This window comes from Hyla sarda, chromosome 7 (assembly GCF_029499605.1).
Source record: "Hyla sarda isolate aHylSar1 chromosome 7, aHylSar1.hap1, whole genome shotgun sequence".
Taxonomy (NCBI): Eukaryota; Metazoa; Chordata; class Amphibia; order Anura; family Hylidae; genus Hyla; species Hyla sarda.
Window position 1 is genome coordinate 79,616,854 of NC_079195.1, and position 19,820 is coordinate 79,636,673.

General features: G+C 42.4%; 1 protein-coding gene across 1 annotated transcript in view; it reads left to right on the forward strand.

The window, feature by feature from the left end:
* Positions 1-19,820, forward strand: part of LOC130281980 (protein spinster homolog 1-like) — a 261,234-nt gene that overhangs the window by 80,557 nt on the left and 160,857 nt on the right. The window contains exon 2 of the mRNA XM_056529784.1: positions 6,372-6,391. The gene's annotated coding sequence lies outside the window, so the exon portion shown is untranslated. The remainder of the gene's footprint in view (positions 1-6,371; positions 6,392-19,820) is intronic.

Consider the following 19,820-nt stretch of genomic DNA (forward strand, 5'->3'; position numbering starts at 1 on the left):
CCCTCCCGGTGTCTGGTCAGCTGTTCGGGACGCCGCGATTTCACCGCGGTGGTCCCGAACAGCCCGACTGAGCAGCCGGGTCACTTTCAGATTCACTTTAGAAGCGGCAGTCAGCTTTGACCGCCGCTTCTAAAGGGTTAATACTGCACATCGCCGCAATCGGCGATGTGTGGTATTAGCCACGGGTCCCGGCCGTTGATGAGCGCCGAGACCGACGTGATATGATGCAGGATCGCGGCGCGATCCCGCTTCATATCGCGGGAGCCGGCGCAGGACGTAAATATACGTCCTGCGTCGTTAAGGGGTTAAAGAGCATCTGTCACATAAAATAGGCTTGTAAAGCTGCACACACACACACAGTGCAGTGGGCTTCTCAAGCCTACTCCTGGCATACCTTTGATCATAATCTGGGGTATGGTATATCATATCCATAAAAACACTTCAGTAAACCCTCTGGGAGTTGTCCCAACAAGTCCGAGAGGTGGGGCCTGGGGGCCGCTATGCTTCGGAGCCGCAACACTTTTCTCCTCTTACGTCACACCCTCTCATTGACAGCGCAAACGGGGTGTCAATTGAGAGGGGGGAGCAGGCATGATGGAATTGCAGCTCCCCCGGAGCATAGCAGGCAATGGGAGGGTTTACTAAGTGTTTTTAATGATGTACTGCACCCCAAATAACCATGAAAGGGATGCCAGGAGTAGGCTTGTGAAGCCCTTCTGCATTGTGTGTGCAGTTTCACAAGCCTGTGCCTCGTAACAGATGCTTTCTAAGCACTAAACAAGTAGAACAAGGCATGATTGTTTTACGTAAATACAAAACTATCTGTGTATGACACACACTAAAGGATAACAGTTGCTACACTAAAAAAGTAACATCTCTAGTAGACATCACACTAATCAGGAAATCAAAAATTAGATATTCACGGTATTACAGAGTATTACATGCACATGATATAAATGTAAAGCATGCAGGTGATGAAGTCAGCTAAGATTTAGAAACACTTATTTCACTATTAGCAGTCTCAATCCCAGATTTCATACCAAGTAGCTTCCTTACTACATTACTTAGTTTTCTATTTCCTGTTATTAAAATGACAGCATTTATAGATGGAAAGCTTGAAACAACTATGAAACATAAAGAAAACATCCATGTGCCTATCTCTGTAGTCTCATTGAATATTGCATTAAGGGACCCATAAAAGGATAAGTAAAGTATCAGTAGGAGAGTGACGGTTCTAGCGGCAGATAAGTGGGAATTGACTTTTGTATTGCTAGAAACTTGGCTATTTTGTTTCATCCTTCTCATATGCACGTACAGAGATCTGATGATGGTTCCAGCTGTGATGGTGATGACTGTAAAAGCAACTCCAGAAACAATCATGTATATCTGAAACAAGCACCTACACCTGCTCTTTATATTCAGATTAAAGGAAATGGTCAAAGTTCCATTGCTTGAAGAATTAGAAATGAAAAAGGGGGGATCCCTATAAAGGTCCCAATAAGAGGGTAGTCCGGTAGTCCAAGATAAAAATATAGAGAAGACAAGTAGCCACGGCACCATTAGTGGAAGCGCTGACTTAAGCTTATAGAAACATGTTCCGCTGAGATTGACAATCTTCACACAATAGTAGAAGCACAGACATGTGGAGCACCAGAGACTAGAGAATGCCAGAGAGGCCATGGCGGCCCCTAGGGAATTGAAGACCAAGACTTGAGCATAAAAAGGCAAAAACAAGAAGAAGCAGATTTCATTACATAAAACTGTTCCTTGGAGGAAGATATTTGAAAGCACAATACTATTTATAATGAGATCACAAAGATTAAGTTCATGGGTCTTCAGCCAGTCTAGAAAATGAATGATAAGGATAAAACTGTTTCCAGTGAAACCAGACAAAGATAAACTTGAATGTATGAGCACTCCTACAACAGGGTTCAATTCAGACATAGTGATCACTTTGCAGTAGTGGGTGGATCACTGATTCATAATTTGCAATATTGTGTCCATGCAATTCTTTTAGTCGTATCGTAGCGTTAATCTTTATCTTGGTATTTTAATCCACCAGTCAGAAAATAATCTCTTTCTCCTTTGTGAAGGATAACATAGGCCATTTTCCTTTTATTAAATGAGGCTTCCGCTTTACAAATCAGGTGGTACGTGTTCGTGACCATATTTCTTGCACAATTGTCTCATGCACTGTGTGTATTGCTATTTGATACCATAAACAATAGGGAGACCCAAAATATTTGCAAGTCAACCTTATGTTTGTCAGCATGCTTCCTCTGTTTCTGCTTACCATATACAAACAAAAGGGTTCATCTGTTATTGTTTTGTCTGTTTTAGCATCTATGGAAACATATTCTCCATCTACAGTGTTGTTGTTTGTTTTGTAAGCTTTGTGAGGCCCTTAAAGGGGTTATTCAGGAATAGAAAAACACAGATAATTTCTTTCAAAACAGCTCCATGTCTGTCTCCAGGTTGGGTGTAGTATTACAACTTGGCTCCATTCACTTCAATGGAACTGAGCTGCAGAACCACACCCAACCGGGAGACAGTCGAGGAGCTGATTTTACAAGAAAGTAGCTCTTTTTTTATTTTCCTGGATAACCCCTTTAAATTAATTTTTGTTGGCGGCACACCACCCTTTTACACAGGGTGATGTGCAGTCAATAACAATGATTGTAATAACCATGCAAAATATGCAATCGGCCAATGAGCATTCCTACGAGGCTAAAAAGACTTAAATCAACAGGGAGAGGAGGACCCACGTGGACACAGAGGTACAGGCAGAGGCCAAACAAACTATATATCATGTACCAATGGTTCCTCTACCTCTTCCTCTACAGTTCCTTTTTAGGAGCAGCCAGCAGGGACAACAGCAGGAATCCATATCCCCTACTAAAATTCCACTACTAAATAACTCATCATTTGGTGAGACACTTTCAGACTTTGTATTGTCTGAGCAACGGGTAGAGGTCTTTCATTTGTACCCACGGTGTTGTATGATTCTTTTATGTGAACTAAGGATTTGCCCCTGTTTGCCAGAAAATTAAAGTGGCACAAGTTTTATAAGCAATAAAAGAGGTGTGAATGTCAGGAGCATGGGATTGACGTAGGGGATTTATTCACGTCCAGAACTCTTGCAGACCTGTTAGATGAAAATAACAGACCAAGGGGTGAGGGGCCTTTTACGACATGTGGACCCACCAGTAAATCATTTCCCCCCACGAGTGAAACCTCCTGTGTAGAAGTTTTTTGGGATTTAGTACAACGGGATCTGAAAACACTCGCCACTTCTGCTTTACCAGTAAAAAATAATCTCTCAAGACAAGAACGATGTGCAATGAAACAACTCATAATAAGGATTTGATTATCAAATCCTCAGATAAAGGGGGAAATATTGTGGTTCTGAATAGAAATGTTACATTCAGATGTGTCATAAATTATTGGATGACAGTACCACTTATGAAAGTCTCCAAAGAGACCCCACACGAGAATATCTATTGGTCAGTATGATTAAGATCGCCTAGACGATCAAAACACGTCACTTTCTTGTTCCTTGTGTGTTGCTGCACTGAATAAACTCCCTGCATTCGAGCTGCTGCAATGGATATCTTCTTTCTTTGCATACAGCCCTAGCATAGTCCATGCTGATCCGTGACGCGGCTGGCGTCCATAGGGTGTGAGCTGGTTTACCTTGGTTTACTGCACCGAGAACATCTATTGGAGCTGAGAGATATTGTTTCCAAGGCGAAACGCGATAAATTGTTGATGACAAGGAATGCAAGTTTTAATTGCCAGCTAAACTGACTATTGCTACCTTTTATGCTCTCCCCAAGATACATAAGTGGGTTACCCCCCCCCCCCCCCTTATGGGACATCCGGTAGTATCCGGGATAGGTAGCATAGGGCAGAACATTGGCATTTATCTTGACCAAGTCCTGAGAGACTTTGTTCTCACTCTCCCATCTTACACAAGGGGCTCGATGGACCTTTTAAGCAAGATTGAGGGCCTGTCATTTGATGAAAATTCACTGTTAACAAGTATAGACATAGAAGGCCTGTACTCATCCATTCCACATGAGATGGGTATGAGGGCTGTCTTATACTTTCTATCATCTAGAGGTAATGACTTGCTAGCACACAACACCTTGATAATCAGGCTACTCAGGCGAGTTCATCCTCGTACCGGAACTATTTTCTTTTTGATGGCCAAATATCCCACCAGCTTAAGGGCACAGCCATGGGGAGCCCCTGTGCCCCCACCTATGCCAACCTGCTCCTAGACTGGTGGGAGGCCAGCCTCGTCTTTATTGACGAGAGGGAGAAATTCAGTGACCTTGCCCTATAATGGGCAAGGTTCATTGATGACATTCTCATACTTTGGCAGGACTCTGAGGATGAGTTTAAAACATTCATACGATCACTGAACACTAATTCCATCGGTTTATTTTTCTCATTCGAAATCAGCCATACTAAATTGGCTTTTCTTGATCTCAATATTGAAAAGGATGAGAATGGCATGCTCCGAACAACCGTGCACCGCAAAAAACAGCTACTAATAGTCTCCTGAGGTGGGAGAGCTGGCACCCGGCCCCCCTGAAAAGGGGGATTCTGAGGGGCCAGTATCTCCGCCTCATGAGGAATTGCTCCCAAACAGATGCTTTTTCTATACGATCCTGTGACCTGAAAACCCGCTTTAGAAACCAAGGTTAACCTGATTATATCCTAGGGGATGCCTTTCGTTATGCCCGACGGACTCCAAGAGATGACCTACTCATTCTTTGCAGGAAAGATGATTCCAGTGAATTTTGATCAAGCTGCAAGCCCTATTAGATCAATTCTTGAGAAGCATTGGGGGATTTTAAAAATGGATCATGATCTATCTGAAGTTATAAGTGAACAACCACAGATCACATATAGGAGAGGGAGGAGTCTCAGAGACACTTGCTTCCAGATACACGCTTGAGGGATACCTGGTTAGTGAACTTACGTAGATCGAAGGGTTGCCACAAATGTGGTAAATGTAGGGCCTGTCCCTTTGTATCAAAAACACAGATCTTTAGGGACATCCCATTTGACATGAGATTTACGATACGAGATTTTATCAACTGTGACTCATGTGGAGTCATTTATGTGGCCACCTGCTCGTGTCAGATGAGATATGTGAGGAAAACCACAGGGGCCTTCAAAAGAAGAATACGCGAGCATTTAGGGGACATCAGAAATAAAAGAGAGACTTCCCTTGCTATTCACATTAATAATATGCACAGAGGCCATACAGAGGGACTTAGCTTTAAAGCAGTGGAACGTGTCAAACCTTTATCCAGGGGTGGAGATATGGATCGCATTTCATTACAGAAGGAACGTCGATGGATCCATCAGCTTAACTCTACTGCTCCTATGGGCCTTAACAAACCGCAGAATTTTTTGTGTTTCCTTTAGACTTCACATATATACATGGCTCCTCGCATCCAGTAATGACATGGTGGGTAGATAGTGGACCCTTAGTAGGTGTCCCGAAATAAGAGTCATTACATAGTCAGTGTATGCAAGGGGGGTAACAGGAAATTTGAGATCAGGATCACCCTTTTTACCACCCTGCATAGGTACCAGGGGCATAACTAGGGCATACTAGGGATTAGTGCAGGCTCATTACCCCCCCACAATTCTTTCTTCCCCACCTCTGGCTATGTTTAGGGACTCCCCTACAATGGGAGGAGCCATGGATGACTGTGCTGTCAATGCACTATGGGATATATGGATGGCTGTATCATCCAGTACGTAAGGGCGCATTGGTCGTAGCCTGCCATTTCTCAGTTCCTATAAATTGTATTGATTCAGCAACTTAAAGTATAGATGGGCCCAATTTGATATACCACTCACACTCTTACATTTACCCACTGATCAAGTGTTATATTTACCAGCCTAAATCACAAGTTTAATAATGCATTCCATCTAATTATGATTGCTTTGCGGGTTTATCTCATCCCGGGAGCGGGACTTGTTTCCTGACACGTAATGACCGGTTGAGATTCCGCGTAGCGGACGCAGCAGTATCACTTGATCGGTGAGATCACGTGCCTGCTTTCCCATCACGTGGGATCGACTCATTGCAACCCATGTGACTGGGATCCGCGTCATGTGATAGCGGCGTTCGGAATGTTAGACCACAAGCTGGAAGTCCCGGGCAGAGTGCCAGCAGCCAGCAGCCTGGCTCCCTACCACTGTAGGTAGAGCTCGGGCCCGTTCATTTCTATGACACACCGGACATCTAACCGTGAGTAGCTAGGATCTGGCAGCAGTTTTTCTTTCAGGTACCTTGCTACTGGGACATTACCCCTAATGTGGGAATTTTTTCTTTTATTTTTTAGGCATCCTGAAGGGACTGGAGGTAATGAAAACACCTTTTACCAACATATTGCTTTAGTGATTATATGGTATCCTGATAGCATCTTGTTCTATTTTATTCTTCACGGGTTGCCTCCAGGAAACAAGCCTGTCCGGTATTTGTGCATACACATATGATGTACTGTTTCTGCATGATTTATACCTCACTGTGAACCATATTGTGATGGACCTTACTTATGGCTCTATTTATTAATATCTGTTTGTGAGGAGCCAGAGTACCACGTACGCTTATTGAAACAGTATATTTGGACGATGATGGCTTTGCTGCATTGTTCATTATTCTGTTTGACCTATCAGATTATGTGTTAAGTAGATACTTAATTGTGCCACTATTGTTGTTCCCCTGAGGAAGCTGCTATACGTGGCAGAAACGCGTTGGACCATTATCATATTGGTAAAATTGGTATTATATAATTTTTTAATATTTTATTGGGGTCACAGAGTTGGTGTATTTTAACCAATATTCTAGGAAAAGTTATGTTTTAGAGCACTTCCCATGGTTCATCCCCCTTTTACATGTTGTTACTGATGAAAATTTAAAATCTTTTGTAATATGGTTGCTTATATTTTTTGAGTATTTAATAAAGAAAATGGCTACTGAAAATCCCATTACTAGGGGTCCCTATACCTACTGGGACACTAAACAGTCCTGCAGCAGCATCAGGCTTGTTCATGAGTCATGGACAAGAGATGACTCATGGACAAGGCTGCATGAGCAGACACATCAATCATCTCTCACCACAACAAGGGAGCGACACGCCCCCTTCTACCACACACCAATCACCTCCTACCACCACAAGGGGGAACACTCCCCCTTACCCTGAAAGGATTTCTAACACTGTGAGCTAATGAAAAGAGGTATTTTAATAATAAATATAGGTGATAGAGACCTAAAAATTACATGTACATGATCAGGATTAGGTACTGAGTAAATTTTTTATTTTTTTTTGGATGTCATTGAGTGGAACCCTACTCTATGAGTCTAAATGGACCTGAGCAGGGACCAGAAGATGCCAGTCCCATTTCATTTTTTTATTAGGTTAAACCAATACTCCCCAAGCCAAACCCCTAACTAGCCTGCCCCTCCCCTAGAACTTGCAGAATTCAGTGACACATAAATTACATGCAATAGTCCCCTATGGGGACTAAAAAATTGTGAGCACCTCTCCTAATAATAAAAGTTTACACACACCCCTTTTCCCATTTTTCAAATAAAATATTGTAAACAAAAATAAACATATGTGGTATCACTCCATGCGTAAATGTCCGAACTATTAAAATATGATGTTAATGAAACTGCATGGGCAACAGTGTAAAAATACCAAATTTGTCCAAATTTGCTGATTTGTGGTCCCTTCATTAATGAGAAAAACATTATAATAAAAGTGTAAAAAATAATATATATATATATATATATATATATATATATAAATATATATATATATATATATATATATATATACAGCAACAGGAGAGTACAGCAGCACACTGCTAGCACAAAGATATAGATGAAACATGAGTATATAGATAAAACATAAGTATATAGATAGAACATGAAAAGCTATACAGCTGTAATGCAATAAATGAAGATATGAAACTATGAAAATATGAGGTACTTAGCTTGCAAATTTGGCGCCAAATAGCGTGGACCGTCCCACCACGGTAAGGTGACCTCATTCTGGGACGGACCCTACACTGTGTATATGCCTCTGTGTGAACAGTACAGCAGGCATGCAAGGTCTGAAACATCCAAGGCACCTTATATACACCTAATAGAGGTGGGTGGGGTGCAGGAGCCAACATGGAGGTAGCCACTCCCCCGTATGTGCAATACAACCAAAGGATAAATTGGCCAGCACTATTGATCCAAACTATTGTAAAAAATTGCCAGGTTTTTACAATAGTTTGGATCAATAGTGCTGGCCAATTTATCTTTTGGTTGAATTGCACATACGGGGGAATGGCTACCTCCATGTTGGCTCCTGCACCCCACCCACCTCTATTAGGTGAATATAAGGTGCCTTGGATGTTTCAGACCTTGCATGCCTGCTGTACTGTTCACACAGAGGCATATACACAGTGTAGGGTCCGTCCCAGAATGAGGTCACCTTATCGTGGTGGGACGGTCCACACTATTTGGCGCCAAATTTGCAAGCTAAGTACCTCATATTTTCATAGTTTCATATCTTCATTTATTTACAATAGTTTGGATCAATAGTGCTGGCCAATTTATCCTTTGGTTATATATATATATATATATATATATATATATATATATATATATAAATTGTACCGATAAAACCTACAGGTCTCAGCACAAAAAATAGGCCCTCATACATCCCTGTATACAAAAAGTTTTTATGAGTTTTATAAAATCAAAAGAAGGCAGTTTAAACATACAAATTTTCTTGTAAAAATTTTTATTTTTTAAAAGTAGTAAAATAAAACAAAACTTATATAAGGCTGGGTTCTCATATATCAGGCATTCGGCATAGTTTCCCTCCGGCGTTCACTGGAGGGAAACTGATGCTAGAACTGATCCCATTCATTTGAATGGGACAGTTCACAATCATCCAGCGTCTCAATTTTGACACCGGATGATTGGACACGCCGGAGGGCACAGGACAGGGGAATGCAGAAACAATGGACGCTGGATGCCATACAACTGATGACACCTGATACACATTGTAATCATTTGCGGCATCAGATGCGTTGAGATCTATAGAGCTGAGCCGGACATATATGACCCAGCCTAAATTGGGTATTGTAACTGTCTACAGAATAAAGATACTGGCCCTTATTTATCAATCAGCCTGAAACCCTAATTGTCTTTTTTTTTTTCCAGAGCAACCAATCACAGCTCTTCTTTCACTTTACAAGAGCTCGTTAAGATATGAATACTGAGCTGTGATTGGTTGCTGAGTGAAAAAACAGACAATTAGGGTTTAATTCAGGCTGATTAATAAATTTCCCCCAATGTGCCATTTTTACCAGAAAGTGCACTATGTAGAAACTGAAGTCCCCAGAAATTGCAAAATTGCATTTGTCTTTTGTTCAACCCATGTACTTTTTCGCTTTTGTGGTAAAATGATTGATGTCATTACAGAATACAGTTGGTGGCCCAAAAACAAGGCCAATATGGGTCTGTAGGTGGAAAATGTAAAGGGGTACTTCTTTTTTTTTTTTTTTTCAAAATCTTGCCCAGGCTGCCAGGATTACCAAAAAAAAAATGTCTACTTATCTTCCGCCACTCCCCCAGGGCCTCCAGTATCGCTGCCATGGCTGTAATCCTCTTTCTGTTGTTAGATTAAAGCTCAACTAATCACTGGCTGCAGTCAGTGTGTCACCTCAACTAGTGATTTATTGAGCAGCAGTAACTTTTATTTTTCCGTCTACAGACCCACATGAAGGCTTCTTTTTTGCGTGACCAATTGTACTTTTTAATTCATTTTTAATGTACGGCGTAACAAAAAAAAATATTATTTTGTGAGGAAAAAGAAAAACACAATTTTGCAACTTTTGGAGGGCTTTATTTTAACGCAGTGCAATTTATGGTAAATGTTCTGTTTTATTCTGTAGGTCAATATTAATAAAATGATACCTTTCTTTACTATTATTATACTACTTAAAAACTACTTAAAAATAAAATATCAAACTTTTCAAACAATTTTAGCCCTATTCTTACCCCTCTAACTCTCTCTCTTTTTTCCGTATAATGGAATGTATAGGGTAATTTTTTGCGTCGTGATCTGTTGTTTTTATCGGTACTACTTTGCTGCAGATGGCTTGATCTGTATTGATCACAGCATCTGAGGGTTTAATGGCAGACATCAGAGCGATCACTGATGTCCGCCATTACCGGTAGGTACCCGGATGCATGACGGCCTCCACGCCCCCTCCCATAGACTTGCATTGAGGGGGCGGGACGTGATGTGATGGGGGTGGGGCATGGTGTCACGAGGGGGCGGGGTGACCACAAAAGCCTGCACCCAGCGTTCGGAACTAAATAATGCTGCAAACTCCCCTAAAGTCACCAACTTGGGTAATCTTCATGACATTCCCTGCCTTATGTATGAGCCAGTGAGGAGGCAAACATCTCCGCCAGCATCAGTCTCCTCATTGGTTCATTATGTTGAGCTGCCTGGCACCATCACGGAGGTCTTGATCCAACTGCTCAAATGATACATGTGCATGGCCTGTGAATGCACAACATTGGGCAGCTGGTGCGGACTGTGTCACCCACCTGTCTGTAGTGTCTAGAATCAAAGATAACACTTAACCCCTAAGATCAGTGGGGAATTTAATATCTGAGGGGGAAGGCAAAGGGATCTGTCACCTGATGGCACCCCCACATGATGTTATTGTAGCTATTTCTATTCAGTTGAATGCAATCTGTTGTATCTGTACTAATGAAGGCACAGCATCAGTAAACTCTTTCTAATGACTGATTCTGTCACAAATGTTTGCAATGGCAGACTGATATTGTCCAAGTTGTCTGGTCAAGAGAACCAAAAATCAATTAGTCATCGAGGATAAGAGAGAAAAAATAGAAGAGCCCTGTTTCATCCCAGGACCTGAAGAACTTCTGCTCGGTCAAATAAAGTGGCTAAAATGGCTATAACTTCTATCTACAACCTGCAGCTGGGATGTAGAGAATTCTGAACTACTAGTAAAACAGCATACATTAATGTAGCCTATGCTTCTTTGGAGAAGATTTACCCTGTGAGACTGTAAGTAACCTTAAAGTGGTACTCCCGAAGAAAGAAATGTTTTCATATCAACTGGTGCCAGAAAGCTTTACTCAAACAACTTTCTGACTTCTGATAGTCTTTGTGATTCCTAACCTATTTGTTAATCACTTAATTCACACAAAATGAATCCTTCCCCAGGAACAACAGCACTAAAGTCTTGTCCATTAGATGCCTCACTTCCCTGCAAACTGCTGTTCACTGCAGGTTGTTGGCTTAAATGACAACTCCGGGATGCACAACTTATCCCCTATCCTAAGAATAGGGGATAAGTGTTAGATCTCGGGGGGTCTGACCACTGGGGTCCCCCACGATCTCTCAAACGGAGCCCCGACTCCCTGCATGAAATGAGCGATTTCAACCACTGCACAAAACTGCGCCCGACACACCCCCTCCATGCAGTTCTATAGCAGAGCCGGAGATGCCGAATGCAGCGCTGCCATACCTACAATGATTCCCACTATGTATTCCAACTTATGAATTTAACAAGACTTTGAAAGCATATATATATATATATATATATATATATATATATATATATATATATATATTCGTATTACATTGGACATTTAAATCAGCAGAAAACTAGGTGGCACTATCTGTGAAAGTATCATGCCATAATTTTATGCAACTACCATATTTGATTTTACTACATTTTATAATATAGTGTATGTACTATGTCTGTAGCAAGGGCCCTGCTCAGATAATAGGCAGCCTTATTTTATCTAAATGAAGCAGTATTCATTTTGTACAACCAGCTACATCTCCAGTCTTACATTCCCAGTTCACCCTATACCTTGAGGTCTGAATCCTAATACTGTTTTTATCCTTTGATTTTTGGCACGGGTATAGTGCAACCATTAATTCTAGTGTGCAGCCACCAGAACTCTCAGATTTTTCTTGTTTAGAATTTTGCTGGAATCAGGGGCGGATCCAGAGTCTAGTCTCGGGAGGGGCACTATCAGAGTATTTTGTGTTGGTGGAGAGAAAATAAGATTTGTTGCTCACGGAACTGTATCATACATGGAAATTCTGCTGCAGCATAGTCCCGTTGAATTCAACAGGATTCTGCTGCACTGTGCACACAACAGAATTTCCATGCCAGATGATTTTTTTACAGCACGGAAATTCCCATTACTGTATCTGCAGAAACAATGAACCCGTTCAATCCTTCTGCAGACACCGCACAAAATGCATAGCCTTCTAGGAGACGGCTGCCCACACAGAGATTCTCTGTACAGAAATTCTGTAGCGTGAACATTGCCTTAGAATACAAACAGATATATAAATATTACAAAAATCATAAGACATTTTAAGCAGTTTATGTATAATATAATAGAATGTTTACATAAACAGGGCTTTATATAGGACACATGGTCACACATTTAGACTGGAAGAAAGGGGATTTTTCTAAGGCAAAGGAAAATGTTTTTTACACAAAAAACAATAAAGATGTAGAATCCTCTGCCTGCAGATGTGTTTTTTGAGAGAGTCTGAACAGACGTTTAAAGAGCAACTGGATGAATAATAGCAAAAACATAACATTAAAGGGGTGCTCCGGGGAACTAAATCCATAGCCCATTCTTTCCCTCTCACCAACCTATGAATTTGTCTAAATATAATTCATTAGCTATATACAACAGTTTTCCTCTTTCAGCTGTCACTTACATGCAGGAAGTGAGAGAAAAATTCATTCTTTAGATCCACGTTGTCTCCTCAGTGAGAGCAGCCCCTCCCATCAAGACAACATCACCTGATCTATGTCTGATTTCTGATGGGGCTAGCACAAACAGGGGTTATTTACTGAAAGAGCATTAAGACTGTGGAACTCTCTTCCAGAGGAGGTGGTCATGGTGAACTCAATAAAAGAGAACAGAACGTTGACCCAGGGATTTATTCTGATGCCATATTTGGAGTTGGGAAGGAATTTATACCTCTAGTATGAGGGGGTTTTTTTTTGCCTTCCTCTGGTTCAACTCGGTAGGAACTCATTAGGGATATAAGATGAATTTTATGAACTCTGGTCTTTTTTCACACCAATAAAATAGTAATCACAGCCCTGGGAGTATAATACAGAACTATTACTGTCTGGGCTCCCTATCTTTTAACCCCTGCCTCAAAAAGTTGTATATCCTGTATTCCCATGTATATATTAATGCAACACATTTAGCGTGCCTCCACAATGCCCCATATAAAACGATATCCCCTTATATAAAATATTTTTTCTCAAACTGTCCCATATAAACTTTATGAAAAAGAATACACCTCGAAAAGTGTATATATAAATACTTACTTACTGCTCCCCTTGCCCCGCTCCCTCACACCAACTGGTACCTATGGTCCCCCTTTTCTCCCTTATTGAACCCCATATCCCCCTGTCATACTAATGGTGCCCCTTAAAGTGCCCCATAATATTGATGACCAACCTTTTCATAGTCTTCTCCGGGTCCCCATGGGCTCACACTCTCTCAGAGAAAGTAAGATATCATAAGGCAGCCCTGTTTTTCCAGCTTCCTCTTCCTTTGCGCTGCTTCACCAGGCTGTGCTTGGGCTCCATCACTCTGTGACCATCCTGATGCCACATGTCTACACAGCCCATCCCCGCTCGAGGGTTGATGTCACCCGATGTGGCAAAAAAAGGTGTCACCCCATACCCCTTCTTCCCCCAAAGTATAGCCTGTTGTGATGCCTGCGGTTAATTAATTAAATATATCAACTGTCACAGAATGGGAAGGTGCAGAAGAAATTTTTACCATTTAATACTACAGCTCCCAGAATCACCTAAGCAGTGGTAAGGTTATGCTGGGAGTTGTAGTTTCACTCGTCATAACTGTAGAACTTACAAGTGACTACAGCTCTGATGGGACATAGTGAGAAGAATACACAATGATATCAGTGACTACAGGTGACGTCTTCTCTTTAGTGAGGACAATACACAATGATATCAGTGACTACAGGTGATGTCTTCTCTATAATCTTTCCTTATCTAATTTAGATGGTACATACCGCTGTGACTTTGTCAGCTAAGTCTTCTTTCTGAAGAAAATGACGCCCAGATGGCTCCTTCATTTGTCAGTGAATTTGGATCCTCTATATGAAAACAATAATTATTATAATAAAGCTAAACACTGTATCCCCTGAATATAATACTACCACACACTGTGCTCTCTGAATATAAACCCGCCACACACTGTACTTCTGAATATAATACTACCACACACTGTACCTCTGAATATAATACTACCACACACTGTACCTCTGAATATAATACTGCCACACACTGTACCTCTGAATATAATACTGCCACACACTGTACCTCTGAATATAATACTACCACACACTGTACCTCTGAATATAATACTACCACACACTGTGCTCTCTGAATATATTACTACCACACACTGTGCTCTTTGAATATAATGCTACCACACACTGCACTCTCTGAATATAATACTAGAACACACTGCACTCTCTGAATATAATACTACCACACACTGTGCTCTCTGAATATAATACTACTACACACTGCACCATCTGAATACAATACTGGAATGTATTGTGGCCCATAAATATCGTAGCACCCCAGAAATTCCTTTATAATATAAAGCATACCTCTAAAATGCAAAACATTCTGTGCTCCTCATAAATAGTAATAATGCCCAATCTTGTCCCCCACATATAATAATTATGACCTGTCCTGCACCCTCACATAATAATAATGTCTGACCTGTTTCCCCCAGATAATAATGCCCTCTGTCCTGTGCCCCTCACATATGCCTCCTGTGCTGTGCCCCTTACACATAATGCCCCCGTCATGCCCCCCTCATATATAATGCCCCCTGTCCTGTGCCCCAACATATAATGCCCACATCATGCTCCCCTAACATATAATGCCCCCTGTGATGTGATCCTCACATATAATGCCCCCTGTGATGTGATCCTCACATATAATGCCCCCTGTGATGTGATCCTCACATATAATGCCCACTGTGATGTGATCCTCACATATAATGCCCCCTGTCCTGTGCCCCAACATATAATGCCCCTGTCAGGGGATCATGACAGAGGCATTATATGTTGGAGCACAGGACGGGGGCATTATATGTGAGGGGAGCATGATGGGGGCATTATATGTTGGGGCACAGGACGGGGGCATTATATGTGAGGGGTACATGATGGGGGCATTATATGTTGGGGCAAAGGATGGGGGAATTATATGTGAGGGGAGCATGAAGGGGGTATTATATGTTGGGGCACAGGACAGGGGGCAATATATGTGAGGGGAGCATGACGGGGGCATTATGTGCAAGGGGCTCAGCACAGGGGGCATTATATGTTAGGGGAGCATGACATATAGTGCCCCCCTGTGCCCCCCTGTTTACTTTGGGCATGTTATTCATATCATCAGTTAAAATGTGATAGAGCAGGTAGCTCTCATACAAATATATTGGGGCCTTCTGACCCCTGTTTACTCTTTGTTGAATAAGAGCCATTGATATCATATCATTTCCTTGACTTCACTATATATAGATCCATTGTGATTACAACGATTGCTATACCTGATCCACCTACGTTTTTTGGTTGTATCTGATCACATCTCATTTTGTATTGCTTTATACATACACATCTGGTATTCTATCTTTATTGCATTTTTGTCACAAGTGTGTGACGTTTTTAACTTTTTGGATATACTAATAAAATTTGCATATTTTTCAGTAGCAATTGCTCTCAGTTTAAGTCCTTTTTTGTATAAATAGTTTTTGGAGCTATACTGACTAACGGATTATAGACCCCCAGCACTTAGCACATATCATGAGAAATGGAGTACAACAAACAACTATCCGGTGCTGTTTTTTCTTGTGTCTAGCTATGCTATTTTAGTAGTATTATACGGGGGGCAGAAATCTCGGGGGGGGGGGCAATTGCCCCGTTGACGCCCCCCCCCCCCTGGATCCGCCACTGGCTGGAATGCTCAACTGCTGGAAAAAAAAAGTTTGTACGCTGCATTGTGTACACTGCACACAAACATACTGGTGCCACCTCTGTGTTGTTACATTTAAATTGCAGTAACATTTTTGCCCCCAGCAGCTGGTGGGGCAATATTTGTAATAGAGACACAGAGACCACTAGTTAGACAATCAGGTGTATGTGTCTGTTTGCTTTCAAATGACAGGGCTGAATTTTAGTCCCAGTCCTTGTGAGCTGTATAGATGACTGTAATTGCTTAGACAATGGTCCAAATTTATCATTCTGTCTGAGACAAGAATTAGTGTGATCTGCCCTTAATAGCCAATCACAGCCCAGATTTTATATCCTAGGAGGCTCAGGTCAATGAACGGCGAGCTGTGATACGTAGTCTTATTAACTCTGAATGTGGAAAATAATAATAGATTTCTATAACACATACATAGAAGAATAGTCTTATGTAAATCTCTATTATACCCTTCTCTCATCCTATAACTGACTGTTGGTCCCAGCAATTTGGGGTGTCAAGCGAGTTCTACGAGGTGAGCACCTTCTCATTGTATGTGCACTGCTTTCCCTTTCGTCCTCTCTCTCCTTTTCATCCCCTCTCCCTTTCTCTCCTCCTCCCTCCCCACATTCATTCCTTCCCTTTTTCTTTTACAGCTAGTCTGGTTCACCCCTATGTTCTCCCTTCTCTTCCCTTTCCTGACGAGGACTCGCCTGAGATACGATTAGCTTACTGTTCTGTTCAGGGGCGTAGCTAGAAACCCAAGGGCCCCGGTGCAAAAAATTACCTTGGGCCCCCCTACCACCTGACGACCCACTTCACCAATCCCGGACGATCCCTTACTCGGCCGCACAAACATATCAGTGACTACAGCACTGATGGGACACAGTCAGCAGAATACACAACAATATAAGTGACAGGCAGGGCCAGACAGATGAAACAGACATTTAAGAATAAGCATCCCATTTTTCTGGTGGGGGTCCAATTGCTGGGACCCCCACCAATCACCCAATCACCTTGGTTCCAGTTGGTCTGCAGCTGTTGTAAAGATATAACTCCCAACATGTCTGGAGAGTATAAGGCATTATGGGAGTTGTAGTTTTGCAACAGCTGGAGAGCCACAGATTAGGGTACAGCATCACCCATCATCACTGTGGAACTTACAAGTGACTCCAGCTCTGATGAGACAGTCAGGAGAACACACAATGATATCAGTGACCTGAGTGACGTCTTCTCTGTTGTCTTTTCTTCTCCATCTGGTCCAGACGTCAGGACTTCTTCAAGCTCCATCTTCTCTGCAGAGTCTGACATCCAGACATCATAGGCTCCTCACTTTGTCAGTAGATCCTCATCCTCTGTTTAAAGACAATAATCATTATTATTCAGCTAAATACTGTACCCCCCTGAATATAATACTGCCACCCACTGAACCCCCTGAATATAAAACTACCATCCATTGTACCTCCTGCATATAACACTGCCACCCACTGTACCCCTTGAATATAATACTGCCACCCACTGTACCCCCTGAATATAAAACTACCATCCACTGTACCTGCTGCATATACTACCCCCCACTGTACCCCCAAATATAATACTGCCACCCACTGTACCTCCTGAATATAATACTGCCTCCTACTGTACCCCCTGAATATAATACTGCCACCTACTGTGCCCCCTGAATATAATCCTGCCACCCACTGCACACCCTGAATATAATCCTGCCACCCACTGTACCCCCTGAATATAACACTGCGACCTACTGTACCTCCTGAATATAATACTGCCTCCTACTGTACCCCCTGAATATAATACTGCCTCCTACTATACCCCCAGAATATAATACTGCCACCTACTGTACCCCCTGAATATAATCCTGCCACCCACTGTACCCCCTGAATATAATCCTGCCACCCACTGTACCCCCTGAATATAATACTGCCACCTACTGTACCCCCTGAATATAATCCTGCACCCACTGTACCCCCTGAATATAATACTGCCACCCACTATACCCCCTGAATAATATAATACTGCCACATACAGTACATACACACACACACACACCATTCATACATATAGTACATACACACACATCATAGACACGCCACCCTCGGCCCCCCACCCCACACATGCATAATACATACATACACACACATCATGCATGCACATATCATACATACACCCGCTGCCTCCAGATCCCCCCGCATAATACAACTCCACACATCATACATACATATGCACGCATCTATCATTCATACACACACATCATTCATACATCATAGATACAGTACATACCCACACATCATTCATACACACATCATTCATACATCATACATACACACACACATCATACATACACATCATGCATACACACGCTGCCTCCTGACCCCAAATTCTATGATCACCTCATGAACAAGCAGATACCATTATTCAAGAAGGCTGAAAATGCGCAGCCCACAGATCCCCCCCCCCCCCGCAGATTCAATACATTTTCTGCTGCAGATGTGGTAGATTTTGCTACCCATTGAAGTCAATGGGCAGCAAAATCTCCTGAAGCAAATCTGCAGCAAAAATACGCACATGTGAACGCACCTTTATGGTAGGGTCACATGTAACAGATCAGTAGTCTATGTTACTCTGCTGATCCGTCAATGACTTGACCCTATAGTGTGCCTCCAGCTGTTTTCCCCCGTATCCTGCTTACAGCAGCAATCCGCCGATTCGAGCCGCTCCATGATGTTTCCGAGTACACAGCATGTGCCCGTGGTGACTCACAGGTCCCTGTGTGGCTGCTTGGTATGGCAGATTGCTGTTGTGAGCAGCACACAGGGGGGGAAACAGCAGGAGGCCCTCTATAGAGTCATCGGTGGATCCGCAGCGTAAAATACGCTGCGGATCTGTTCCATGTAACTCTACCCTAATGTTAATCTGTACAGGATGATTTATGATAAGAGGGGTTTTCACAATATATATTTCTCTAACTTAAAGGAGTACTCCAGGATGCAAAAATTGTTATTCAGACTGCCGGCAGTAAAATAATAAATATACATACCTGCTGTCGCTCCCCCGGTGCCTCCGCCGCAATCCTTTTCCTGGTTGCCGGTGGTCAGTGAGTCATACTGCACTCTGCCAAGCCCCGCCTCGACCGGTGACATTTACTGTAAACCAGTGTTTTCCAACCATGGCACCTCCAGCTGTTGCAAAACTACAACTCCCAGCATGCCCAGACAGCCTTTGGCTTGAGTTGTAGTTTTGCAACAGCAGGAGACACAAAACTACAAATCCCAGCATGCCTAAACAACCTTTGGCTGTCCACCGGACAGCCAAAGGTTGTTTGGGCATGCTGGGATTTATAGTTTTGTGTCTCCTGCTGTTGCAAAACTACAACTCCCAGCATGTCCGGAAAGCCAAATGCTGTCTGGGCATGCTGGGAGTTGTACAACATCTGAAGGCACCATGGTTGGAAAACACTGGCTTCTGACATCAGAGGATGTCACTATGCGCAACTACTATGAAGTGAGCGCAGAAGTTCCTGCACTAACTTCATAGGCATGCCATAAAATAAACGGCGCTGGGCGCTGCAGCGCCGTTCATTTATAATGCGCAGAGTTTACTCATACAGGGTGGAGGAAAGGGAAGTGGACAGACAGACGGTCCTGCGGGCGGATTACCGGGCTGTGACTGACGGT